This window comes from Schistocerca nitens, chromosome 3 (assembly GCF_023898315.1).
Source record: "Schistocerca nitens isolate TAMUIC-IGC-003100 chromosome 3, iqSchNite1.1, whole genome shotgun sequence".
NCBI classification, from domain to species: domain Eukaryota; kingdom Metazoa; phylum Arthropoda; class Insecta; order Orthoptera; family Acrididae; genus Schistocerca; species Schistocerca nitens.
In genome coordinates this window covers 915,779,028-915,794,622 of record NC_064616.1, presented here as the reverse complement: position 1 = coordinate 915,794,622, position 15,595 = coordinate 915,779,028, and the positions used below count along the sequence as shown (strand labels likewise).

The 15,595-nt window shown below is 48.0% G+C and overlaps 1 long non-coding RNA gene across 1 annotated transcript in view; it reads left to right on the top strand.

Moving 5' to 3' along the window:
• The window catches only part of LOC126248975 (uncharacterized), a 927,591-nt gene that overhangs the window by 273,460 nt on the left and 638,536 nt on the right, over positions 1–15,595 (top strand). The window contains exon 2 of the long non-coding RNA XR_007545573.1: positions 8,890–8,930. This is a non-coding gene — a long non-coding RNA (uncharacterized LOC126248975). The remainder of the gene's footprint in view (positions 1–8,889; positions 8,931–15,595) is intronic.

Below are 15,595 nucleotides of genomic sequence, written 5' to 3'. Positions count from 1 at the left end.
GGTGTGTGTGATGTCCTTAGGTTAGTTAGGTTTAAGTAGTTCTAAGTTCTAGGGGACTTATGACCTAAGATGTTGAGTCCCATAGTGCTCAGAGCCATTTTGTATCGAACGCCTTCCGGAAGTCAAGAAAAATAGCATCTACCTGGGAGCCTATATCTAATATTTTCTGGGTCTCATGAACAAATAAAGCGAGTTGGGTCTCACACGATCGCTCTTTCCGGAATCCATGTTGATTCCTACATAGTAGATTCTGGGTTTCCAAAAACGACATGATACTCGAGCAAAAAACATGTTCTAAAATTCTACAACAGATCGACGTCAGAGATATAGGTCTATAGTTTTGCGCATCTGCTCGACGACCCTTCTTTAAGACTTGGACTACCTGTGCTCTTTTCCAATCATTTGGAACCCTCCGTTCCTCTAGAGACTTGCGGTACACGGCTGTTAGAAGGGGGACAAGTTCTTTCGCGTACTCTGTGTAGAATCGAATTGGTATCCCGTCAGGTCCAGTGGACTTTCCTCTGTTGAGTGATTCCAGTTGCTTTTCTATTCCTTGGACACTTATTTCGATGTCAGCCATTTTTTCGTTTGTGCGAGGATTTAGAGAAGGAACTGCAGTGCGGTCTTCCTCTGTCAAACAGCTTTGGAAAAACGTGTTTAGTATTTCAGCTTTACGCGTGTCATCCTCTGTTTCAATGCCATCATCATCCCGGAGTGTCTGGATATGCTGTTTCGAACCACTTACTGATTTAACGTAAGACCAGAACTTCCTAGGATTTTCTGTCAAGTCGGTACATTGAATTTTACGTTCGAATTCACTGAACGCTTCAGGATAGCCCTCCTTACGCTAACTTTGACATCGTTTAGCTTCTGTTTGTCTGAGAGGTTTTGGCTGCGTTTAAACTTGGAGTGAAGCTCTCTTTGCTTTCACAGTAGTTTCCTAACTTTGTTGTTGTACCACGGTGGGTTTCTCCCGTCCCTCACAGTTTTACTCGGCACGTACCTGTCTAAAACGCATTTTACGATTGCCTTGAACTTTTTCCATAAACACTCAACATTGTCAGTGTCGGAACAGAAATTTTCGTTTTGATCTGTTAGGTAGTCTGAAATCTGCCTTCTATTACTCTTGCTAAACAGATAAACCTTCCTCCCTTTTTTATATTCCTATTAACTTCCATATTCAGGGATGCTGCAACGGCCTTATGATCACTGATTCCCTGTTCTGCACATACAGAGTCGAAAAGTTCTGGTCTGTTTGTTATCAGTAGGTCCAAGATGTTATCTCCACGAGTCGGTTCTCTGTTTAATTGCTCGAGGGAATTTTCGGATAGTGCACTCAGTGTAATGTCACTCGACGCTCTGTCCCTACCACCCGTCCTAAACAGCTGAGTGTCCCAGTCTATATCTGGTAAATTGAAATCTCCACCTAAGACTATAACATGCTGAGAAAATTTATGTGAAATGTATTCCAAATTTTCTCTCAGTTGTTCTGCCACTAATGCTGCTGAGTCGGGAGGTCGGTAAAAGGAGCCAATTATTAACCTAGCTCGGTTGTTGAGTGTAACCTCCACCCATAATAATTCACAGGAACTATCCACTTCTACTTCACTACAGGATAAACTACTACTAACAGCGACGAACACTCCACCACCGGTTGCATGCAATCTATCCTTTCTAAACACCGTCTGTACCTTTGTAAAAATTTGGGCAGAATTTATCTCTGGCTTCAGCCAGCTTTCTGTACCTATAACAATTTCAGCTTCGGTGCTTTCTATCAGCGCTTGAAGTTCCGGTACTTTACCAACGCAGCTTCGACAGTTGACAATTACAATACCGATTGCTGCTTGGTCCCCGCATGTCCTGACTTTGCCCCGCACTCGTTGAGGCTGTTGCCCTTTCTGTACTTGCCCAAGGCCATCTAACCTAAAAAACCGCCCAGCCCACGCCACACAACCCCTGCTACCCGTGTAGCCGCTTGTTGCGTGTAGTGGACTCCTGACCTATCCAGCGGAACCCGAAACCCCACCACCCTATGGCGCAAGTCGAGGAATCTGCAGCCCACATGGTCGCAGAACCGTCTCAGCTTCTGATTCAGACCCTCCACTCGGCTCTGTACCAAAGGTCCGCAGTCGGTCCTGTCGACGATGCTGCAGATGGTGAGCTCTGCTTTCATCCCGCTAGCGGGACTGGCAGTCTTCACCAAATCAGATAGCCGCCGGAAGCCAGAGAGGATTTCCTCCGATCCATAGCGACACACATCATTGGTGCCGACATGAGCGACCACCTGCAGATGGGTGCACCCTGTACCCTTCATGGCATCCGGAAGGACCCTTTCCACATCTGGAATGACTCCCCCCGGTATGCACACGGAGTGCACATTGGTTTTCTTCCTCTCTCTTGCTGCCATTTCCCTAAGGGGCCCCATTACGCGCCTGACGTTGGAGCTCCCAACTACCAGTAAGCCCACCCTCTGCGACCGCCCGGATCTTGCAGACTGAGGGGCAACCTCTGGAACAGGACAAGCAGCCATGTCAGGCCGAAGATCAGTATCAGCCTGAGCCTGAAACCGGTTCGTCAGACAAACTGGAGAGGCCTTCCGTTCCGCCCTCCGGAATGTCTTTCGCCCCCTGCCACACCTTGAGACGACCTCCCACTCTACCACAGGTGAGGGATCAGCCTCAAAGCGGGCAGTATCCCGGGCAACCACAGTCGTAGTCCGATCGGGGGATGCGTGGGACGAGCTGGCTGTCCCCGACAAACCCCCATCCGGACCCCCATAGTGATGCCCATTGGCAACAGCCTCAAGCTGTGTGACCGAAGCCAACACTGCCTGAAGCTGGGAGCGAAGGGATGCCAACTCAGCCTGCATCCGAACACAGCAGCTGCAGTCCCAACTTCCTTTCGCGCAAGGAACATAGGAAAGATATAAGATTATGACACATAATGAGCTATACAGACAGTTATTTTCTTCACATCCATCGATGAACAGAATAAGGAAAGAATCTCTCGCCCAGCGCGAAGTCTCAAGCGGTGGAAAAAAGCGCAGGTGACTCCTGTATATAAGAAGGGCAAAGGAACCGACCCGCAAAATTACAGCTCAACATTCTTAACATCGGTTTGCTGTGGAGTTCTTGAACATGTTCTCATTTTGGATACAATAATTTTCCTTGAGACAGAAAAGCTTCGACCGATAAATCAGCACGGATTTAGAAAGCATCGCTCGTGCAAAACTCTGCTTTCCCTTTTTTTCGCACGATATCCTGCAACCGTGGAAGAAGGGAAACGTTTGACACGGTGTCCGACTGCAGACTTTCAACGAAGGTACGAGCGTATGGAATATGTTTCCAGATATTTGAATGACACGATGACTTCTTAACTTATAGAATTGAGCACGTCGTCCTCGAGAGAGAGTGTTCATCAGAGACAAGGGTCTCATCAGAAGTGCCCCATTGAAGTGTGACTTGACGGCTATTATTCAAGAGACGCGCTCCTGCCGTCGTAGCGGAAGGAGCTCTCAGCCGGTGATGGCTATTGGGGTTTAGGCCTCGCTGACCTCTCTGCTCTACAGAGAGTTCCTTTCGAGGCGCCAGTAGCGCTCGGTGGATCGGCGGAAGGTTGAGCTTGCTCCCTTTCGTCGAAAAGCCGCGTAGTTCGCGGAGAAGCAGAACTGTCGTAAGAGTCACTGACTCACAGTAACCCGTAACTTCGGTTACAAACATAGCGAGAGTATCTCGTTCTGTGTTAGGGATGATCAGTGCCAGGGGCCCGTTCACGTCGGACCACCCCGCGTACTGTAGGCCACTTCTCTTCCTCCGCACCTCCTTTAGGTGCAGCGCCACTGCACCAACGGCGCACGCTAGGCCGTAGGGCATTCCCCCTCTTCTGTAGGACCTACTTGTTAGCCTTTTCTTTTCAGAAAAAGCATAATTGTCGTGCCCACCCACACCAAATAAAGCTCCTGTAAACACTAAGATGGCAGATTCCGCCGGTGTTTCCCCCGCCCTAACCCACAGCAAGGCTGTAGCTAAAGAGGCGCGAGAGTCGGCTGTTCCCGTCGACGTCAGCGTCCCGCTTGCCGCCGTTGAGGAGGTGTTGGCCGACAAGGACCGGCAGATCGCTGCGCAAGCGCAGGAACTGCTGAGCCAGCGTCGATTGATAACCGACCTCTACATAACACTACATTCACCTGCATCTGGTGACTCATGCACCACTGTCCCACTGCGGCAGCTGACTCCAACGGCGGAACCAGCAGCCGCAGATGCGGACACAGAACAACACTACACTGGGCCCTGGCAGGTGGAGGGCCCACGTCGCAAACAGAGAAACACGACACAAACAAGCGAGCAACCACACTCGCAAGGTAGCCGAAAGGCGCTGCTACCTACACCAAAACCCGCACTTCCGGTTAGGAACACCAACACAACAACAAACACGACCCGACTGCGGTCAGCAACACCACACAAGTACCAACCGCAGCTACACCCGCACAACAAAAGACTGGTTTTCCCCCAGTCGTAATACAGAACTACGGGGACCTCAGCGTCCTCAACACAAAATTCGCGGAAAGGCACTCACCTTGCACGCTACACACGAAGTACTCTGGGGATAGGGCCTCACTGTACGTATCAACCGACAGTGAATATAAAGATCTCCTTATCTTCCTCAAAGAAAAGGAGATCGAACACTATACGTACAGGACCGCCGAAGAACGGACACAGCAGTACGTGGTAAAGGGAGTGGACCCCAGTACCCCAAACAACACAGTACAAGCGGCGCTCAACTTCCTTGGATTCGACTGCAAAAGTGCTTCCAGGATGACAGGCTTCCACTCCCACCACCGTCTACCACACTACCTGGTCGAGATGGACGACACGGCCGCCTCCCGCGGCCTTCTGCAGATAAAAAGCCTTCTGCGGATGGACGTAAGGGTAGAAATCTACGAACCGCCACAGGTCCCACAACAATGTAACAACTGCCAGCGGTTCGGTCATTCGGCCCTCCGCTGCGGCCTGGCACCCCGTTGCCGCGGATGCGCTGGCAAACACGCATCCAACGCATGTACACTAATACACGAAAACATACGCCGTTGCGCCAACTGTGGCCAAGGCCACGCGGCCAACTACAGGGGCTGTAACGTATACAGAGAGGCGCAGAGGCTCAAAAACCAACAGTCGAAGCCACCCAACGTCATAACACGACCAAGGCCCGCACCAAACCCTGTCAGGAACGGAGTGTCGTTCGCCATGGCTACACGCCCTGGAGGAGAGGAGCAGGCCGCGGAACCTCTGTGCCCAGCACACGCACCTAACACAACCGCTGCGACAGCAACACAATCGTCTCAGCCAACACACGACACTGCAACCACACCGGTACCAACACCAGCCCCCAAAAACAACACGACCCCGCCCCCTGAAGCCACTGCCTGCGAACCTACGCACGACACACAGGAAAACATACTTACACAAGGAACCCCAGAACCAAAACCCCAGAGAAGGCGTAGGCGAACACGCGGAAACAGGAGAGGGAACACACGTGCACCACAACAACGTACCCAGCGACAACAAAACACTGACACACAGACACACAGTCAGCAAGCCAGCGACACCAGCATACACACTACTCCACGCCCCACCACGTATGACACACAGGCACCACAAAATGTTCCACATAACAACGTCACAAGCGCCAGCCCACACATAAAGCCAACACCCGCACCAGCGGCCGCCAACACCACAACCGAGCCTCAGGCCGACACACACAACACCAACACAACATCTGAGGGTTTATTGGAAACAATATTCCCCCGTCACACGACCGCTCAGATCTTTTGCAAGATCTTGACGGTCGTCGCCACACTCTGCACACAGCTCATGACTGCTCAACCCGGGCAGCACTGGGCTGTCATACAAACAGCGCTCACCACACTGATTACACCTATACATGGATAACACGCCACACCCCGTCCCCATCGCAAACAACTAGACACTGACACAGATCCTGTTCTGGAATGCAGACGGGATCAACAACAAAAGGGCGGAATTTGCCGCGCTCATGGAGCGTAAGGGTATCCTTATCGCACTATTGAGCGAAACTAAGCTCAAACCACGCAACCAACTAAACTTCACTGGCTACTGCGTCTATCGTACCGACCGACCGGACGGCTCCGGTCACGGCGGAACAGCCATCATCATACACAAAGACATAGAACACACAAACATAGTGCTCCCTGAACTTGAAAAACTAGAGGCAACCGCCGTCAGGGTCATGTTCAACGGAGCCTACACTACACTGGTGTCAGTATACAACAGCCCTAAAAACATTAAAACACGCGACATCAGCACAATACTCAACATATCACCGCGCGTAATAGCCGCTGGAGATCTTAACGCAAAACACCCGGACTGGAACTCACGAATACGAAACTCCAACGGCAAAAAACTATACGAACACGCACTAGGACGAAACTACATCACACTAGCGCCGACCGAACCGACGCACATTCCCTACAGGAGGGGACACAGGCCACACGTGTTAGACATGGCCCTCATCAAGGGCATAACAACGACACTCAACGTTGCCGTTGAAAACGATCTGCCCTCAAATTACCAACCCGTTATACTGTACATTGAAGGAACACTGGAGCACATGGAACAACGCAGGATGTTAGACTACAGGCGCGCGAATTGGACCCAGTTCAAGGAAACGCTTGACAGTCGCATCCCACCTACCCACGCGATTAACGAGACAGCCCAAATTGACGAGGCAGTCGAAACCCTCACCGGCGCCGTCCAGGACGCAATAGCCGACACCATACCAATCCGCACGCCACAACAACACAGTGCTGCCCTGCCCCAGGAAATCCTGGGCCTAATCTCAATGAGGAACCTCCTCAGGAGACACTGGCAGCGTACCAGGCGCCAGCACTTCAAACGGCACATTAACAGGCTCCAGGGTATAATCCGGGAAAAAAATACAAACATTCAAGACACAACAGTGGGACCAGAAACTCGAAGGGCTAGACACCACGCGACCTGGCGTGTGGCAGCTAGCCCGACACTTCACCAGGGAGAAACTGTACACCCCCACGTTACAAGGGCCCGACGGACCAGCATATTCTGCGGAAGAAAAAGCGGAACTGATGGCCCTCACACTCGCAGCGTCATTCACACCGAACCTGGATCCCTCAGACCCAGCGTTCACACTTGCTACGGACCAGGAGGTCACACGCATCTTGGCCCAACCAGCGCGCAACAACATCCGACAAGCTAGTACAGCAGAAGTCAAGTGGGCCATCATGCATACCACCGCTAGGAAGGCCCCTGGTCACGATGGCATTCAAAACCGTGTCCTCCAGGAGTTCACGGACAAAGCTGTAGACTACCTAACACACATCACGAATGCCATACTCAAGCACCAACACTTCCCCGCCTTTTGCAAGACGGCCAAGGTCCTGATGTTCAGGAAGCCGGGGAAAGACCACTCCCTCCCACAAAATTACCGACCCATCAGTCTGCTGAGCGCGCTCAGCAAGATCGTTGAGAAGGTAATATTAAAACGACTCACCAGGCACTGCATCACAAACGACACCCTGAGACCGGAGCAATTCGGTTTCAGGAATCACCACACAACAACACAACAACTCCTCCGCGTCGTTGAATACATAACACACGGATACAACACAAGCAAGGCAACTGGGGCGGTGTTCCTGGACATCGAAAAGGCTTTCGATCGTCTATGGCACAACGGCCTAATACGCAAACTTAGTGACGCAGGGTTCCCCGACGGGCTCGTACGTATCATACACTCATATCTCACGGACAGGAGTTTCAACACCGACGTGCAGGGCAAACAATCGACACGACATGGTATACAGGCAGGAGTACCCCAAGGAAGTATCCTAGGGCCCTTACTGTTTAACCTCTACATTAACGACCTCCCAGCTACACATAACACGACGGTAGCAATCTACGCGGATGACACTGCCATCCTTGCGCAAGATTGGAAGCCGTCTAACATTAACTCACGACTACAGACCGCACTCAGAACGGCGGAGCCTTGGCTGGTGAAATGGCGTGTTAGAGTAAACGTCGACAAGTGCGAGGCCGTTCTGTTCACTAGAAGACCGAAGCAACTGCGCAAACACCAGCACTGCAACCCAATAACACTACACACACGCCCAATACGTTTCCGCGAGAAGGTCAAATACCTCGGTGTCTGGCTGGACAGGAAACTACTCTGGGGGGACCACATTCAACACGTGACCAACAAATCTAACGCGAGGCTCAAACAACTCTACCCTATGCTTAACAGGCGTAGCACACTGAACAGGAGGGTGTCTAGGCCCATGTACATGACACTTATTAGACCCCTGATGACGTACGCAGCCCCTGTCTGGGGATACGCTGCGCCAACTCGCCTGCGCCGTCTGCAGCTCATACAGAACAAAGTACTCAAAATCACGAGCAACGCTCCGCGCTACACACGCATCGCGGACCTTCACCGGGAATACCGGCTAGATACTGTCTTGCAGGTATTTCAAAAACTCTCCACACGACTGTACAATAACACGAGACACTCGCGCAACCCGTTTATCCTTTCTCTGGGTAACTACGACCACAACCATAGATGGAAGCATAACAGACCAAAGACATTACTGGCTAGGAACTGAACATCTATGGTCTATAGAACGCTAACACGACAGTACTGGCGAGCCCCTGCAACACAGTTATTACTGGAAACCCAGATGTGCGACTAGCCGTAAAACAGGCAACCGCAGGGAAACCGTACTGTACACAGCACGCAAACCAGCCACACACACCCCCTACACCGTCTGTGAGCCGATCTATGACCGATCGCCCACTAATCCACAACGACCTTGAACTGTTGCAGGGACGCAGCAACTGCAGCAACAAGCTCCAACAACGACAAAGGTAACGATGCACGATACCTCGAACTAACACAACCACACCTTGCATGCACTGTTGCAGATAGCAAGCCGCTACTGCCCTTACTACCCGTCCTACTGTCGCAGAGTTTTTTTTTTTCCCTTGGCTCTTGCCTTGGCACTTTTTTTCCTCTGCCTTTACAACCGCTACCCTTCAATCGTTTTCGACCACTTCTATCTCCTGATGGACCATGTTAATGAGTAATCTTACCCAGACGCATGGACAACATCACAGCCCGCATCCTGTGACGCCTGATTAAAAAACTAACATGTTTACGGAGGTGACAGTAGAACTTTTGGTTTGGTCACCACGTTGGTGTGGGCGTGGAGGGGCCCCATCCTTGTGTGGCTATTATTCTCTAAATACATAAATGATCTCACGACCAGGGAGAGCAGCAATCTGCGACTGTTTGTTGATGACTGTGGCGTACGGGAAGGCACCATCTTTGAGTGACTGTAGGAGGATACAATATGACTTACACAAAATTTCTAGTTGGTGTGATGAATGGCAGCTGGCAGTAAATGTATAAAAATTTAAGCCAGTGCAGACGAGTCGGCTAAACAATCCTGTCATGTTCGAATACAGTATTAGTACCATCCTGCTTGACACAGTCAAATCTATTAAATATCTTGGAGTAACACTGCAGTGCAATATGAAATTAAACGAGCATGTAAGGACGATAGAATGGAACGAGAATGATCGACTTCGGATTATTGGGAGAGTTTTAAGAAAGTGTAGCTCATCTGCAAGTGAGATCCCTTTTAGGTCACTTATGCGATCCATTCTTGAGTACTGCTCGAGTGATTGGGATCCTTACCACGTCGTATTAAATAAGGTATAGAAGCAATTCAGAGGTGCGCTGCTAGATTTTTTATCGGCAGGTAGGATCAACACATGGGTTTTAAGTAGAAGCTTCGTGAACTCAAATGGGAATCTCCGAAGGGAAGACGACATTCTTTCTGCGAATTTAGAAAACCGGCATTTGAAGCTGACTGCAGAACGATTCTGCTGCCAGCAAAACACATTTCGCGTGAAGACCACGAAGATACGAAATGAGAAGTTACGGCTCGTATGGAGGCATGTCGACAGTCATTTTTCTCTCGCTTTTTTGCGGGTGGTACAGGGAGGGAAATCAGAAGTAGTGGTACAAGGTACTCTCTGCTGTGTACCCTACGGTTGCTTGCGGAGTTCAGATGTGGATATAAATGTGGATAACTAACATAGCTCTCTATCGTTGCGTGGAGAGTAGACACATAGACATATGCATCTAGGTCTCGCCTTTAGGAGATGGTAAATAGAAAGTGTTACTATTGTGCTCATCATGATTTAGACAAGAACAATGAATTCGACTTGGTACCTGCTAACTGGAAAGCAATATACGAACGGACACGGATATGGCCGAATAACACGCAAATGAAATATCCTGTTGTGATAGACTCCTGGTTCAACAGTAATCACATACAGAACGATTATGGGTAAATTTTTTATTCCATTCAGAATAGAGTATAGCGTCGGAATCAGTAGACAGTTAGTTCAAATGGCTCTGAGCACTATTGGACTCAACTGCTGTGGTCATAAGTCCCCTAGAACTTAGAACTACTTAAACCTAACTAACCTAAGGACATCACACACATCCATGCCCGAGGCAGGATTCGAACCCGTGACCGTAGCGGTCGCGCGGTTCCGGACTGTAGCGCCTAGAACCGCTTGGCTACTCCGGCCGGCAATAGACAATTAGTCTACATTGAAACGACATATTTTCATGTATTTTAGTTATTTTAAATTATTATTTTCATATAAATGTTCTGTATGCAAGTGTATCGTCTGAAGATAGTACACAACGGATGTTAACATTAACGATGTGACTAGTTTAGTTAGGTAGAAGTAACATTTATAATACAGTCATCGCGTGGCTTCGTGGCAGAATGGGTCAGTGTCATATCACCAATCAAAATTTCTGCTGATCGAGCTACATCGGCTATAGGTTTTTTCTGTCATCTATCGGAACTTTAACCTCTGGAAATGATTTGTTAGTCAAAAACAGCACAATTGTTCGAACTTGACGTTAAACAGTAGCTCCAGTGTAGGTGGCTGGGTGACTCAGTTCTAAGGTCTGAAGGAGGTAAAGACATACCAGTTCCAATAGGACCATGTGTAGTTACGAACCCTAGTGCTGAAGCCAGTCTACATGTTGCGGATAGTATTTAGCATAGTCATAATTTACACTTGAATAGATACAGTAAGCTTCGAATTAGAGTTTCTGTCGCTGTCTTTGTTGACCGAAGACATTATCTTAGATGACATTATCTTAGATGACATTATCTATGAGGCGATAGGGAAGTATCTCATGTCAGGCCTAGGCCTGAGTATGATGTAGGATGCAGTAGCTACGAAAATGACATTTGTTAAGCCACAGGAATGGGTACTGCGCGAAAACTATCTTAGGAATGATGACGGAAATGAAAGCAGTGGCACGTTTCTTAATCCTAATTTTTAGTTTCGTTTCATTTTGTCACATGGTCTGAAAATATTTCAGAAAATAGTTTAGAAAAGTCTAAATAAAATAATAGAACAACAATTACAGAAAGGCATTACGTATTCAGAGAAGACTGTTCCACTATACTTCCCACATGTTCTGTCAGAATGTAGCTTGAAAATCACTTGCAGAAGGGCACAGACATAACATCTGTGTTTTTATATCTCGAAACACCGTTTGATAGTGTGCCGCGGAAGACCATATAGGAGAAGCTAAGAAAGAGAAATTTACCTACAAGGCTTCTTCAGAAAGTTAAAGTGCTTTACGAAGGCGGCTGCTGCTGCAAACAGATGGGAAATGGTAATTCTAAATGGCTGTAGACAACTAAAGGAGGTCAACAAGACAGTACTCTTCCCTCATTACCTTTTATCACTGTCATGTATAAAGTTAAGGAAGGAATCAAGCAGAAAAACATTAAGGACGTCTATGCATTTGCATTTGCGGATGATGCAATAATTTGGGGAAATACAATGAAACAAGTCCAGGAGGTGCTGCCCACGTGGAATGACCATCCAGAATGACACGGATTAGAATAAATAAATCAAAAACGGATGCAATGTCAATCAACAGGGTGAACAAGAAAGAAAAAATCAGGTTGGAAGATACGCATACGCAAAGAATTGACCAGTACAAAAATGTTGGGTGCATTATTTCAAGCGACAACAGGATACACCATGGGACCGATAATCGAACTCAAATATTACCTCAGTTCTGCCATCAAGTTCTGAATTTACTCTGGAACGAACAAGTGCCCTTAAGATCAAAACAGACCTTCCCTCAATCATTCTTTATCCCCACATTAGCGTATGGCCTAGAGACCTGCACAACAACCAAACAGGTTGACAAAAAACTGCAAGCCGCAGAAATAAAGCCCTTACGAACTGTGGTCTATAAAATTAGGAAGGATGGATTTGGAAATGAAAAAATAAAGGAAGATGGTGAAATGTACACTTCCTTGAAAGAAAAATTACCTAGGGCACGTTTTGGACGGTTTGTTCTTCTCAAACGAATGGATCAGGGAAGAATAGCACAAAATGACTACACACAGATTTTATTCGTAGAAGACCGGTAGGAAGACCAGGGAAGGAGCAGATGAAGGAGGATGAAGAACAATAGGAGTCAGCTGAAATACGGTCCGGCGAGAAGAATGGTAAACCACACCCGTGCGACTGGGGTGGGAATCCGATGACAATGAAGATGATGGTGTTATTTATATTCTAATACAATGAAAACGTTGTTGCTGTGTCAATAAGTCATCTGAAAACTGAAAACTTTAAGTGCGATGTTTGTTTATTTAATGGTCTCGTGAACAGGATACACACTTTAATATCTTCTGTTTGCAAATCGCTAACTCAGGAGATATACAATTCACGTATCGAGGATATAAATGATTTTGAACTTGCCAGAATGCAAATATAGTTAATTGTGTAGAAGAGGGAGAAGGAGTTTCCTCTCACTGGCTCCATCACGGGAGGTGTGAATTACCTGCAGTCCCCAAACGACCTCACATACGGAGCTGAAAGTGGTTTCATTTTATCTGGAGGAGTATTGGTGCGAAATATCTGGCCGTAACTATGTGGAAATATTGGTATTCAAACGATCTTCTTCAGTTTCATTACAGGTTGACATCTGACCGCAGAATACCGCCGCAGCAAGGACAAGGAATCAATAACTGTTATGCGCCTTATATTTTTTAAATATGAATGGCATCTAATAAATTAACCAATAACCGATAGCAGTGACCCCTGGCGCGCGCCACCTGCCCCTGTAATTATCGCGTGTGTCAGCCACACGCGCCAGACAAGCCGGTTAAATATTTTGTATCGCGTGCCAGGGGTGGCTCAGCTCTCTCCTCCGAAACTCTGGAGAAATTTCACCAACACTCTAGAATGACAATCAGAAATCATCACGCATCCACCGGCTGATCATCGCACCTGTAGTATGTAAAGCCTAGGAGAGATTGGTTATGAACAGCTGAAGGACTACCTTACACCTTATAACAGCCATCACAAATATCAGTAAGCCTCCTGAAACGTCATAGCACGTAAACTGTGTTGATAGAAGTGATAGAAGTGACCTAACATCAAACTTTCCGTGGAAAAATGTGAAACGATGTTATTATCACAGTTTGATATCAGTAGGGCTTTTTACATTAATAATTTCGATATAAATTGCCCAAAAAAGAATTTTGTACACCCACATCATTTGCACAGAAGTTTTTTGTCGGGAACCTCTTTCCCAGTACTATTTTGGCCACGCGATATCTCCTTATAGAGCATCTTGTGTAATGGAGATTACAGTAATCTCACTTTCTGAGTGCAGTTCGTTGAGTTCAGTCTTTAAAGGGACACTGCGGTTGTTGTACACTGTTTAGTCTTTCGACATACCTCGAAGTGTCATTTCAATCTTACGTCATGCACACATCGTCACTTCTCGGCACTGTCAGGTACCCGCCGAACTGGCGTTAATCAAACGTGTAACCGTTGCCTTGTCGTGTTCTCCTGCAGTCAATACCAGCTAATAACAACTACCTTCAAAGTATGGCCCGTAGGTACACTGAGGAGAATGTAATAGACTGCTGACTACATTTATGGTAGAAACTGTGTCACACTAGCCAGTCCACAACAGTCTCCAAAAGATGAATCTGGCCCCTAGGCATCCATTACGAGAATCGTAGGAAAAAACAGAGTCATGGTGCGAGATAAAATGAGCGACAGAACACCTACAGTGCAACGCGGATCAGTGGCGTCGGAGTCTCTTCTTCGACGAGTATTTACACGGTCCAGTCACATTAATGTGACCACCGCCTACGTTCGACGTCAATTTGCAACAACGGCTCACAAACGGCAGGTGGCAGCACTAACAGTGGACGTTGTATAAAGCGATGATAATTAAATCGAGAGCCTACGCTGCCGACACGCGTTGATATACATCAACGGGGACAGTTGAAAATGTGTGCCCCGACCGGGACTCGATCCCGGGATCTCCTGCTTACATGGCGGACGCTCTATCCATCTGAGCCACCGTGGGCACATAGGATAGTGCGACTGCAGGGATTTATCCCTTGCACGCTCTCCGTGGGGCTCACATTCCCAACTTAATGTCCACATACTACATTCGCAGTGCCCCTGCCCACTACACTCATTACTCGCGGCAGACAATCTGACAGAGTTCCGTAAGAGTTCGGGCAATGCGTGTGCATCCGCATAGAAGAATAAGGTCGTGCCGGTTAGCCTTAACTATGTATAGAGATTGTATTTATTCTTTCAGACATGTCCGAATCTACAGGGAAATACAGCCCAAATATGAGGAAAACTGTCTCGCTTTGAGAACTGTGAGGTGGTGATGTTGTTAGTTCTACATCTACATGTACATGGATACTCTGCAAATCACAGTCCGCAGCTCGTGGTCGTGCGGTAGCGTTCCCGCTTCCCTCGCCCGGGTTCCCGGGTTCGATTCCCGGCGGGGTCAGGGATTTTCTCTGCCTCGTGATGACTGGGTGTTGGGTGCTGTCCTTAGGTTAGTTAGGTTTAAGTAGTTCTAAGTTCTAGGGGACTGATGACCAAAGATGTTAAGTCTCATAGTGCACAGAGCCATTTTTTTGCAAATCACATTTAGGTGCCTGGCAGAGGGTTCATCGAATCACCTTCACAATTATCTATTATTCCAATTTCGTATAGAGCGCGGGAAAAACGAACACCTATATCTTTCTGTGTGAGCTCTGATTTCCCTTATTTTACTATGGTGACAAAGCCCGTGAAGTGTTGCATGGCAATGAGCGGTCGGGGAGGCCGCCATCGTCGTCGACTGAAGACATTTCCCGCTTGGATGCAATGATGAAGGCAGACCGGCATGTGCCCATCACGGCCGTTTCCCGGGAGCTTGGCATATCGTATGGGAGTGCTTACGACATAGTTCGCGGGCCCTTTGGTTACCAGAAGGTTTAATGTCGGTGGGTCTCTAAGCAGTTGAATGACATAATGAAAGAGAAGAGAATGATGTATTCACTTAATCATCTGGAACGAAACTCAAAGGAAAGTCAAGGTTTCCTGGAGCGCATTGGTACTGGCGATGAAACTTGAATACAGCATTTTTCGCCAGAATCCCAGCAGCA